Source organism: Hyalella azteca, unplaced genomic scaffold, assembly GCF_000764305.2.
Source record: "Hyalella azteca isolate HAZT.00-mixed unplaced genomic scaffold, Hazt_2.0.2 contig6852, whole genome shotgun sequence".
Taxonomy (NCBI): domain Eukaryota; kingdom Metazoa; phylum Arthropoda; class Malacostraca; order Amphipoda; family Hyalellidae; genus Hyalella; species Hyalella azteca.
Window position 1 is genome coordinate 35662 of NW_025936994.1, and position 13157 is coordinate 48818.

The following is a 13157-nucleotide window of genomic DNA, read 5'->3' on the forward strand; positions in this document are numbered from 1 at the left end:
ATAAGTTGGGAAATGCAATTCAACAATAATAAATATTTTTTGACAAAAATTAACCCTCCAAGCAAATGGCATTGAAACAACGTTGATTACGAATTGATTTCGTTGAAACAGAGTTTAATCAACGTAATTCTAACTTAGAACCCAATGAGAAGGCTTACTTTATTTTGTACCCAGGGCACGGTGGGCAAAGGTAGAGCGTTTAGTCTAGTAGTGGTGCGGCGAAGGTTCAGTAGCGCCTTGGATGTTGGCAAGTGAGGTTGTGACCGCCGTGTGCTGCTCGCCCGGCACCTGCAGGTGCCTCGCCCAACAAGAAACGACATCGTTTAGCTTCCCCTGAATGTGTTTCCTGAGTGCAGAATAATTTAAATCATTAACCTTTCTCCTTATTATAGCAAATGCTTGACGTGTCGAACGGAAATTGGTTTTAAATTCATGATGAATTAAACTTGAGAATTAAAGTGCATGAAATATATATTACTGGCCAAGCTTTTAACAAATAAAATAAATATCCACGATGACTCAAATCACGCAGTTTATTTGATACGAAAACAAATATTCCTACACGTATAGGTTAATTTTCACCAGGACCAGGAGCTTTTTTGAAACCCTAACTTTGCAGGTGAGTCAAGCTGAAATTAAAGCATTTCAATTAAGTTTATTGTTCCTGGGTTCAGGTCAATGGAAAAATTTGTAGACGTATATCGCCGCTGTGCTGAATCTGTAAAAGAATGCCGAGTAAATTTATTAAGATTGTTATTAATTGATTAATATATATTTATTATTATTATTAATCTAAGTGTTGACTCCAATAACCTCGGGTAGACTAAACTTCACTTCAGTCACGGGCCCATCTTGCAACGAACACTCGGAGAAAAGAATGGCGTTTTGTCCCAATAGTGATACAATTTCTTCTTGTTTGGATCGTCCTGACCAAGTGTGGCCCGGCAATGGGGCATAGCAGTGTTACGCACACTCTCTGCTCGTGCTGTACATGGGGAAGAATGTGTGTCACTACTTGAACACTGTGACCCGTTTCTTTTTCTCAGTGTATACTGATAAAAATATTGCGTTGATCGTATTCTGATTTAGCAGATATTTTAGATAATAAATGATCGTTGATTACATGTATTATGATAAGTTGTGAAATACACTGCTAATTTAGAATTGAAATGAATGAATTTCTTTTCGTTTTTAGGCGGCATTAATTAATGAATTAAAAAAATAGCTGCTGATGCGAAGTTATGGTCAGATTATATCCAGCCACAATGAATCATCTTTTTTTATTACTTTTTTCCCTTTTTCCTGTTCGTTTCTAATCGTTTGTAAATTACATTGAACGAATTTTAGAATCTTAAGTGAGATTTTTAAATTTTTAATCTAGCGGTAGTATAAAAGATTGGTTTAAAATGACCGCACCATTGAAATTTTACGTCAAAACTTCCGAGTTTGTAATATTTAAGAGACGAATAATGTATCATGGGAATAAGCTCGTCTTATCCGTAAATTGCAACGTTGACTGTAGATGTCGTGGGTACAGTATTGGGCATGGAATATCGTGAGCACATCTAAGGTTTTCGACGCATCTTATCTAACATGTCAATACATTTATATCTGAACTTGCACTTCAATTTAGTTAAAATACAAAATCTTATGTATATATATATAATTAAGTGTGTGTGTGTGTGTTTGAAGCATGGCGCTCACGCTTATATAGGTTGTTAGGGGTGAGTATTCAATCTAATTACTATTTTAGGAAATGATATGGGCTTGAAAATTGATTCTCCGTGGGCGAATAATAAGGCGTTGCAAAACTTGGAGGAAATGGATAAAAAATGTATGTTTAATTTTAAATTATTATGTAAAAATCAAAGTTAAAAGAAAACATGTTTTACCTTTTTAGGTACATTACTCGCATATATGGCCTCAATGGTGAAACCTGTTTCACGTCTGCCGTACGTATAATGGCTATGTCTGTTTCACGTCTGCTGCACGTATGACGACGATGGCTATGTCTGTTTCACGTCTGCCGCACGTATGACGACGATGGCTATGTCTGCTTCATGTCTAGCATTAGCTGAATGAATTAAAAAATAAATTTGCCTTAACAGTAGACTCAAATTAACGATCATGACTTTCCAAGGTTTCCAAGGCTTCGTTTTGCCTTGGTTTACACTTAAAAATGACTGAACGATAATTCCTTCCAATTTTTCATACATGTTTAGATTTAGTCTTGACAGTTTAGACATGTGATCTGTATTTTCATAATCGGGATTTTTGATATTTCGAAACAGAGGATGTTAATTGTTGTTTGATAGTCAAGCAGGAAAGATAAAATTATTTTTTTAAAGACAAATAAACTTTAAATACAATTAATTTAACAATTCTATATGCAGTCAGTATTCAGTTATTCCTTCTTAGATTATAATGAATTGATAGGTAGTTTTCAGCAAGTGGCTTGGTCCACCTGGAATAATTATTATTTAATATCACATCATAATAATTAATCAAAAGACACGATCTATGAGAACAGAAAATAACTGACAAGTGAATATATTCATCTACTACACAGTATTTTTTATAGTTACAGCTATAATATAATGATGCCATGCTATTGTAAAGCTTGTATATTATGCAGTCCCCCCTAACAGACGTCAAGGTTCCCTATTTTCGCCGTTTCCCTGCAAAATAATTTTTATTTTTACAACAATATTATAGCCATTAGATGCTTTTGATGCAGCAAGGCTTGTATATTATACAGTCCCCCTAACAGAGATCAAGGATCTATATTTTACGAAGTTTATCATAGAATTTCTTGAACACATCCGTCAGAATCGCCCCCTCAAAAACAGAAGCAAAAGCCCGAGTTTTATTTGTGAACCCCGCTTGTACAAATCACGGTGAAGTGTCCCTGAAACTCTAGGCGGAGTGCGGGGAATAAATTCGCTTACCTTTCATGTGAGAATAAACTCCAGGGACGTCGGGTGGAAAGTTCAGTCGGCAAATAGTTCGAGAGAATTGAGCTTTTGAGGCTACGTACGTGACGCATGTTATGATGAGATATTTTGCTTATCATGATCTAATTACAATGTGCATTATTCATCAAAATCTCGTCATATTTATTTAAAGAATTTAGAACGATCAAATTTATCATTAATTAATCGGTTTTGTATTTTTATAGATCACGAAGACTAATAATCATATGAATAATGTATATATGTATTTTATATATGATTCAATCTGCGGAAATTTTAAAGTCAACTGTTTTTCATAATTCGTTGAATATTACAAAATATTACAATGCTATTCATTGCCGTCACGTTATGCCACCATTTACACGGTAAAAAAATATTTAAAAGTACAATTAAAAATCACAAATTATTTATTTACGCTATTTCATTTGTATGCACAACTGGGTAAACGAGTCATCCATACACAGCTTCTGTCGTGCTGCAAATTGGGATTTAATTGCCATTGTGAAATGTCAATAATATAACGGGGATCATCGCCCTGCCATTGACGCTGAGGCGGCACTAAACTTCACGTACTATACCAGCAGACGCTACCTCATTACGCTTGCTTCACTGCGAGTTCGCTGGGGAACTCAAACCTTCAGAGACTGCTTTAGATTCTTGAATTCTGCGGACCTTAATGTCAGTCCTGATTTCATACCTATAGCACAAGATGAGGCTTTCGTGCGAGGAAATCTTGCGGTTAGTATTTCACCGCTAAGATTACATGCGAGGTTATACAAGTGGATTTTCTTAGGTTATAGTGCCGGCCACGGCAATTCATCACGCACGCACCGGCCATTACAGCAAGTGATGGCTTACTGCTTGTCCCGCGCCAGGCATGAGGTTCAAATCCAGAAAATTACACAAGTTAACTGTTCATAACACTCATGTTGAAGAAAATTAGGCATGAATTGCTAGAAACTCTAAAGGAAAACTCGCTCACGTCATCCTGCTCCCTTCTATTCATCAAGAAAACTTGACATCCTGACTCGTTTCATGCTCTGCAATTTGTCCGTCAGTTTCAAGCTTTAAATTAAGCCATAAGCACTTCACTGATAAGGTCGTCTTAGAAATCTTGTTCACTTCAGACGACCAATAGAATAAAAGTATGCTTCACATTTCATGGAAATTTATACAGTAGAAAATATGCTCTTACACGTATCAGCTTCAAAGGGTTTCCAAGAAGTGAAACGGCTGGCCATTAATAAATTTCTACGTCCTGTATGACATAGAAATTTCTGATGTAAAGCGCGCTCCGTAAAATAATGCTTAGCACAGCCCAACGAATTTAAGCTTGTTGTTTTTATGAGTGGAGACGAACGATCGTAATGCGAAGCAAGCGTTCCTCAAGAATTGATCTTATATTTATCATATATAAGATTCATTATATTTATCAAATATACATTCAGGTATTATTTTATCGAATTAAAAACCAGAGAAGCAGCAGCAATTTATTCAATAGAAGAGGCAAGTGCAGCAAAACATTGTTTTTTCCACTCCTCTGGCCGCAGTCCATGAGGATCATCAGCATTATTAAGTTCAGCATCAGGGGGAAGTACTGCAGCCTTGCGCTAGTAGTGGAAGACAGCTTATCCAAGTGGACGTCTTCAACTAGTGGAAGTAGAGCGGGTGAAAGATTAGCAGCAGCAGCAGTAATGACAGTAGCAAGAGAGACCGCAATAATAAGTGTAGTAGCACCGTGGATCATAGAATTTGGAAGATCAGCAGTATCAGCAAGTGTAGAAGTAGCAAAAAATGCAGCAGTATAGCTGGCATAGAGCAGTTTTAGGAGAAGCAGCGTAAGTTCAGCAGCAGCAAATGTAGCAGTAGCAGTAATACTGTAGCATCATCCGTGAGTACAGTAGCAGTCTGCATTGGAGTGTCTGCAGGGTTTGATAAGGCGTTGAGTAGGCCCTTTAGAGAGCCTATAGTGCCAATATCTCGCTCATAACTGTCACTGCATAATATAAACGTTATATTATTCGTCGTAAGAGTAAAGCTTCCTGCTCGCAATGAGCAAATCAAGGTAAATGACGCTATTTGAGAGTGAGCTGCACCACAATATAACGCCCAAGGTCCCCTGAAATTTTCAACACAAATTGTAACTTCATGGAAATTCCAGACCTGCTGCAAACCCCGTAACCTCACTACACTGCAGCAGAGGCGGATGCCAAACAGCGTGACTTGCACAAAGCATGTTTGAAATTCTGGCGCTGCGTAGTGTAAAATTCCAGCCTATATAATTAGCGAACAGGCAAATTCGTGTGGTGATTTGGATTTTCGGATTTACGAAATGTTGAAGGTGTGCATTTAACGTATCAATGCAATTGCACTATTAATGAAGAGGATTCAGGGCTGAGAAACGGATATTTAATTGGACACAAAATATCGGTGCATTTCAGAGGCCGAATACTTTATTCCAACTAAAACTAAAATGATGGTTTAAGACTCAAATAAGGGCAGAATTAACATAGGCTGCAACAGACAATATCTTTCGCATGGCGACGTTTCGATCTAATGGTCAAAAGATGCTTACCTGCTAGAGCTTGCTGGGAGAAAATGCCGCGACTGTTGATCAAGTCCCAGCGTGGACAACGTATTCGTGGACCGCAATTCGCTTAAGTACACGTAGCGGCCGATTTCAAGTCTGTGCTTGGTGGATTCAACTAGCGAAGCCGTCAGTAATTGGGTGAATGTGTTACGAGCTCGCTCCTTTTATTTTATAACGTGGCCTTGGAAGGGTATTTCAGGTAACTGTTCCAGGAGTGACAACATATTGTGGAAGCGCAAGGCTCGCAGTCAGAGGCAGATCCTTGGATCCGGAGCAGAGCTTTACCATGATCAAGTTCTCAGATCTTATTAGACTCATGTATTTATGCCTTAACACTAAATAGGCTCGAGGGAGTGCTCAGAGCAGCCTCTAATGGTCAATTACAGCCAAACATGCCCTAATACCTTGTATTAATGAGCAGAATTATACGAACATCCTCCGGCTGCACTAATCGTCCCTAATCGGCCATTGGTGCGGCGCGCGCCAACGAACAGTCCGCAATAGGGAGCGTAGTGAAGCGAAGGGTGTATAATGCTAGGATATTGTCTTCATTAAGATTCAAAGGCGGCGATATTGAATGCTTATAAGCCGTAATTTTAATATTGGTCACGGATTGCTCAGAAAATTGTCAATCTGATATGATTATATATATTGATGAAGAAGCTTTCTGCTACTTATGTGGCACTGTGAAAAGTGATGGATAACGGCCCTACAAAATTGCCCAGGATTACCAATTTGTTGAGTGTTTTGAAAATAATTTTTTAATGTTATGTATAACAATCATGAGATAAATATCATTATTATTTTATTATAAAATATCGATAATATTAGAAAAAATATTATGGATACTAATTATATCATGCGCCCAATGCGCCCATACAGAAAAATATAATTGTCGGCTAAAGTTGAATATTACCATATATAGTTTTCGCAAAAAACACTCCTCGCCTACAGTGCAAAGCATATAATTTAAGGAACGAAAGTGAATTACGCATAGAAAATAGTTAATATAAAAGTTGCCTAATACGGAGTTAAATCAAGAAGATACAGCGAGAGGAAAAGGCACGTATCGTGGACAATGCGCGGCCATGAGCAACGCTGGTGCTAGTTTCATTACATGGGACGTGAAGGCCGGCAGCGGCGGTGCTGCCGTCTGCGGGTTATCGAGGACGCTTGGTGTTACAGTAGAGGCTAATGATGATGAAATGCGAGGCTGGTAACTCTTTTAAGCGCGCAGTATTTTTTTAAAAGGGGTTTCACGGCCTTATAATTGTTTTCAAGGCGTTATAATTGGTTTCAAGACCTTATAATTGGTTCCAATTAAGGACTTATAATTGGTTTCAAGGACTTATAATTGTTTTCAATACCTTATAATTGGTTTCAAGGCCTTATAATTGTTTTCAATACCTTATAATTGGTTTCAAGGCCTAATAATCGGTTTCAACACCTTATAAATGTTTTCATGACCTTATAATTGTTTTCATGACCTTATAATTGTTTTCAAGGCCTTATAATTATTTTCATTGCCTTTTAATTATTTTCATCACCTTATAATTGTTTTCAAGGCCTTATAATTGTTTTCAAGACCTTATAATTGTTTTCCCGGCACGATCTCTGTCAAGGATCCCGTGCAATTGTGCTGCAGGTTGGGGGCAAGTGATTGTATAAAAGAAATTGATGGTGGTGACCATTTTACTGTAATGAATATTTCACATTGCGGGAGCATGCAAAAGAATTAGATTTCGGGAAGGGATTTCCAGAAAGTTCCTGGAATTTTACTCTGATTCTTTATGGAATCATTTCCCCAAAAGCGACTCTTTAATAATCTGACATAAACATTTTGTAAGGAAGATTATTTTAATTTTATCTGGTGCTTTTCCGCATGATTATATAACGGCTATTAATCGGGTGGTGAACTTTCCAATGATTGTCGCAATATCAAAACTGATTTATTCATATCGGTTTGATCGTCTAGTTTAAGATTTCATAGAAAAATAAATTAAGTAATGGTTAACATTTCTTTCATGGGTTCGTTTCTTCAGTAAAAAAAAGCACGTCAGCTGATCACAGTCTCACTTCACCGAGCTCTACACACTCATTTTTGCGAAGAACCAATAAAAGGTATAAACATCACTCATATATGGAGCCCTAAAATTTGTACACAAACGCTATTTCCACGTCTACATTAATTTGAATTTTCATTTGAGAGAATACTGATAATAAAAAACTTTTTACGTGGGTTCCGTTTGAGGAGCAAAATGAAATTACAAAACAGGAAGATCTAATTTGTCAATCGATGAAATGCATTATTTAAAGAAACTTGTCTCAGATTATCGAAAGTAATGTACTCTACTAGCATGCGTTCAGATTTCAATTATCACAAATTATTACAATATTATCAGGCATCGAAATAATTTGACAAGTGACGCAAACTCTGATGATCTAAATAATTAGTGAAGACCGATTCGTGCCGCGACCTTGTACATTCACACGCTCTGGTACAGCACCTTTGACATCTGAACTCGAAAAGCCATAAGAATAACAGAAAATTGGAAATATTCTGAAAATAACAGAATTTTCGGAATATTCTCGGCACGAGCTATCCTGAGAAAATCGTAGCCATTGGCAGCGTTGAAAGCGGTCGTTGCTCGGCCGTGATGGTCTCTCACAGACTCCGGTTCCGTTCGCTGTTTTTTTAACGAAGGTATAGTCCCACTGAAATATCATTGCTAGAAAGCTATATAATGTAGTTATATATCAAGCTTGTATTGCTTTCAGAACTCAATTGAAGAGTAAAGTAGTAAAGCTGTTTTCAAATATAGTTGTGCTGGCTACTCCAGATAACCTGTTACCCAGGACTGTACTTATGACGCTCATGTTACCTCCTAATAACTCACATCATAATGTTTATATTGACAGAAATGATGACTTTTATTATAGAATTTTTACTGATTCTATTGATACCAATAATAGACTTAAAATGATAACATCAGGAAGAAAAATAATAATTACTAACTTAGGTAATTCATCCACAATATTAACAAAACCTACACGAGGCTCCCATGCATGGGGTTAGTGAATGATATACTGACCACCCTGCTCATCATGCCGCCTGTTCAGTAGATGATGACCGAATCAAACATGGCAAATAAGCACGCCGTTTGCCCTACCAAACTCATATTGCATATATTTTTGAATCAACAATAATGCATAATATAATATAAATGTATATTATTATATACATGGTTTTTGAAGTAGAAAATTGCACTAATTAGGAAATGTGATCAGAAAGGAAATTAACTGGTGCAATAAAAACAAAATCAAAGAATTTCAACTAATCTTCATGTATTAATAATTTGGCAAATTATTGTGATGTTTTTCAGTATACAATATTATTCAATAGTAGACAAGGACCTGAGACCATTTATGTAGTGAGAATATATGTTACCGGAGAGGTAGTTTTTCATAATGATCCTCACGAAACTGGGAGAGCCAATCAGGAGAGATACAATCGTCATATTAGTTAAAATAGCTTCAATTTCTCAATTGCAAGAACGAAATAAGTTTGGTACATGAATCCACAATTAATGCTGTCTGGCAACAGCGAACTGAGCTGAATATTCGGTATGAAGCGGGTCCACTTTTAAAGTTTGTCTCCATTTCGTGGTATTGGGCGCAGAAAATGGCAAGTTCTTATCGTTGGTTTAGATTGATGACCTCGCCATTGCTGCACCCGATAGGCTTGCTATGTTGACTTCTTTTAGTATTCAAGGCGTGATGCTTGCGAGAGTAACGAACTCGATTGAGAAACTCTGTGCGCGCAGCAACACTCATTTGTTCTCCATAGGCCCAACCCAAGACCAAAACCTCAAAGGGAAGAACGTCGATATAAAGAAAATTTTCTACTATCGACTGGTCAATTTACACATTTTAAATTACCCAGAGCATGTCATCTCAACAAAATAAACATCGAGTCTTTGACGATGCGAAACAAAATCATAAATCTAATATTTCTAAAAAAGCTTCAGTATATTTTTGCCCTGAAGGCCAGTGATCGATCTTTTCTCATCGAAAGAAAAAGCGCAAAGTTCGCGTGTGTCGTTATGAAGAAACTCAGATCAAACACAACGAGACATAATCCTCCTATCCAGCTCAATTACGGCATTTTTGGGGCCTGAGTGAAGACAACAAGCGAAAATTGAGTGGTTTTTGTATTGTTCGTTGCAGGCAGACGCTCCATCTTCTTCGTTGTAATGAAGACGTCACGTCATGCTGGCCTCATTATTTTCTTGTTTCAATGAAAACATTTAGAAAGTTCTTAGTGACCCGAAATATTTTTATTGTAGTTGTAAACAATTACTGTAAAGAAAAAATGTAAAAAATGTTTCTGCTAAAAGATTTACGTAGCTTGAGTATTATGAGAAGTGTTCCTAAGCCAATGCGTAAGTTGAACGACATGAAAAAGATAGCTTGTTACATTTAAACAGGATGGCATCTGTACGTCGAACGACACTGACTAAATATTTGAGATTGCTTGATTGAGGAAACAACTGCTTTGTTTGGTTACACAAGGAGAACAAATGTTATGTTAATAGCCATAGACAAAATGTCAGGAGAACTTGATTTTCAGATGCAAACATCATTCGAAACAAAAATTTTACATTCTTCAATTTAAATTATATGAATTGAATACAGTAAGATGAGGGATCAAAATTTGACAAATTATATAGAGCAGTCGTTGACAGTACAATTTATTGTATTAAGGTTATCTGGGCTTGGGAGTTCGTGATTGGTTTGGAGAAGCAGGGCACCGCGTGTGCCTCTTCGTGTAAGTTCGTGATTGGTTGAGAGTAGCAGGGCACCACGTGTGCCTCAACGTGTCGGTTCGTGATTGGTTAGGAGCAGAAGGGCACAGCGTGTGCCTCGATGTGTCGATTCGTGATTGGTTGAGAGTAGCAGGGCACAGCGTGTGCCTCGATGTGTCGATTCGTGATTGGTTGAGAGTAGTAGTGCACCGCGTGTGCCTCGTCGTGTCGGTTCCTGATTGGTTGGGAGCAGCAGGGCACAGCGTGTGCATCGTCGTGTCAGTTTTATGGAACAATAAAATCTTTGCAACGCCGAGGCGACGCCCCAAGTGGGCCGTAACGCAGTGATGCTGTGCTGAGCTCATTTTCCTAAATTTATTTTAATGCATCTAGCTGCTTGAAGAAAAAGTTTTCGCTTAGCTGGAGCTTCTGAATTGCTCGACAGGCGTTGCGAAATAAAACCGCTGCTGAATACAGGATGATGGCAAATTTTAAAATATAATAACTATCGCGGTAGTATGAAGAATTCTATAGTAGAGAAAGATAAACTGAGAATCAAGGTATTGCGATTGAAATTCTTGGCGGAAGGAATCAAGTTTTGCGGCTTCTTTAGAGTGAAGAGGGTTGCGAATGAATTGGCGTATATTTATAAGTTAAGCGAAGATGGCAAGGATTGAGCGTTGAGAAAATCTGTCGAATCAAATTAGCTTTGGTTTACTTTCCAGCACAAAAATTTAAAGTAAGTTGAAATAATCGTTTTGTGGATTCCAACGACATGAAACAATTGCGATGAAAAACGTCTTTATAATTGAGATCGTTAACAATTATTCTAAATTTTCGGTTAAATAAGTAGACAGCCAGGGTAAATTACTCTTACTCCAGATGAATAGTTAGAATTAGGATGAATTCTTGTATAACAGACTTGCATTGCAATTCACGTCAAATGTTTACGTTGAAATTGCAACACTCGGCAACTCAGCTGCGAATTAGAGCTCCAGAATCTGGTGCTCGCTGACGGATCTCGCGCTCTGCTGGCGCTTGCGTGGCTCATTCGCCCGACATGTTTATTGTCTCGACAGCTGTAATTTGGAGGGCTCTCGAGTGCATTTTATCTCGTTGCAATGATGTCAATTTGGGCAAGACCTCCTCGCTAGATAAGAGAACACGAGAGGAGCTGGATATCTGCTTAACATTCTAGTCTCATGAGGCGCTGCTTGCTTCCATACCGCAGCTAGAAAAGTCAGACAAAGTCCAGGGCTGCAATCAACGTCTATAGGATGAAGAATTATGCTAAAGGTCAAGATCGCGAGAAAAAAGTTGAGGGCCAGGCCGAAAGGTCAGGCTCTAAATCCACTATTTCGTTGGACTAGGAAAAGAACGCAGAATAAGGACGATCAAAGTTCACTCATTAGATCAAATGACGTAATCGTGGAGTCAAATCGTATCAGCTATGGCAAATCCAAGGTTAAGATGAGAGGAAAGATTAAAGAGAATTAGCAACGGCAGAGTCAAGACGAGGCAGCAACAGCCAAGACCTGGCGCAGAATTTTGCGGTTAAACTCAAGGCTGAATTACGTATATAGAGAGACGTTCCTGTAGCGGAGTTGACGCAGACAAAGCAAATAAAAGAAAGTTTGTAAATAAGAAAATTGAAATTAATTATTGACATGGTTGAAAAATATGAACATTAGCGCATGCAAAAAAAAATTTCAGCGGTGAAGGATGTTTGAGAACGTATTTTCTCTTCAGTACCAATATTGCCACGAATTATTCGGAAACGGAGTACCATTTTCATTAGCAGAATATATACATGTATCATCACTAAAAATTACCACGTCAGGTTGCTTTGTTTGTCAGTGAAAACAAACAATCAGCCTTTGCATCAGGACACGTTCTTCAGTGTCGCTTATCGGGTTGCATGCTCAACGTGGACACCATTGGAGAACTTGGCATTGGTTCTGTCGTCCATATACAGTACTGCTATATTACCTGACCGTTTGCTTCTTGTGCGCTAACGTATTCATTCACCTACGAATTGTTATCAGTTACAGAAGCGTCATTGATTATAGATTTGCTGGCATGTGTCTGATGATATTCGTCTGCATTGCAGAGCGAGCGGATTCCGTTTTGTTCGTCATGCACTTGCAGTACAGTGCATGTGATTAAGCGGCTTTCGCTTCATTCTTTTGCCTAGTGTATTAGATAATTTTGTGTGCAATTGTACAAAAGTTCAACTCTACAATTTTAAACTCTTTTACCCCACGGAAAAATAATTTAAAAATAATTGAAGGCAGGGTTATCAAATATGTATTGAATCCCACGAGAAGAAATATTAGTTGGGGTCTGCTCTGTGAATAATTTTTGTTTTGCCATTCGTTCGGTGTCTTCAACAACAGTAATTTATTGAGATATAGAGAAATGTATGTATTGTGCTGATTAGGTGGTACCAAACACAAAAATTAGAGCATCTTTTCAAGTGTTTATTTCGGAAGCGTTAAAGAAATGTTAAGATGGTTTGAATTTTCCGACTAATCTCAATCTTCTTTCTCGCTGACGCTACGCGTAAATTTTCACAACATGGTTTTATAGTTTGTCGGAATTAAAAAGGTGCCCTAAATATTTCGTATATCCATTAAGTTCGAAATAAATGGCTCTGTCGCTAAAGATTCCGCAATAATAAGTTAATAACTTGCACCTTAAACTAAGGAAGCCCCTATTAGACGTGAAACAAAAATTCAGGGTTATAAATAGATTATAGGCTTTATGGTCTCAGAGAAACTTTAAATTTTT

At 37.7% G+C, this 13157-nt stretch overlaps 1 protein-coding gene across 1 annotated transcript in view; it reads left to right on the forward strand.

The window, feature by feature from the left end:
- Positions 1–459: 459 nt before the first annotated feature.
- LOC108677438 overlaps positions 460–13157 on the forward strand; it is a 38069-nt gene continuing 25371 nt past the window's right edge. The window contains exon 1 of the mRNA XM_018165657.2: positions 460–619. The gene's annotated coding sequence lies outside the window, so the exon portion shown is untranslated. The remainder of the gene's footprint in view (positions 620–13157) is intronic.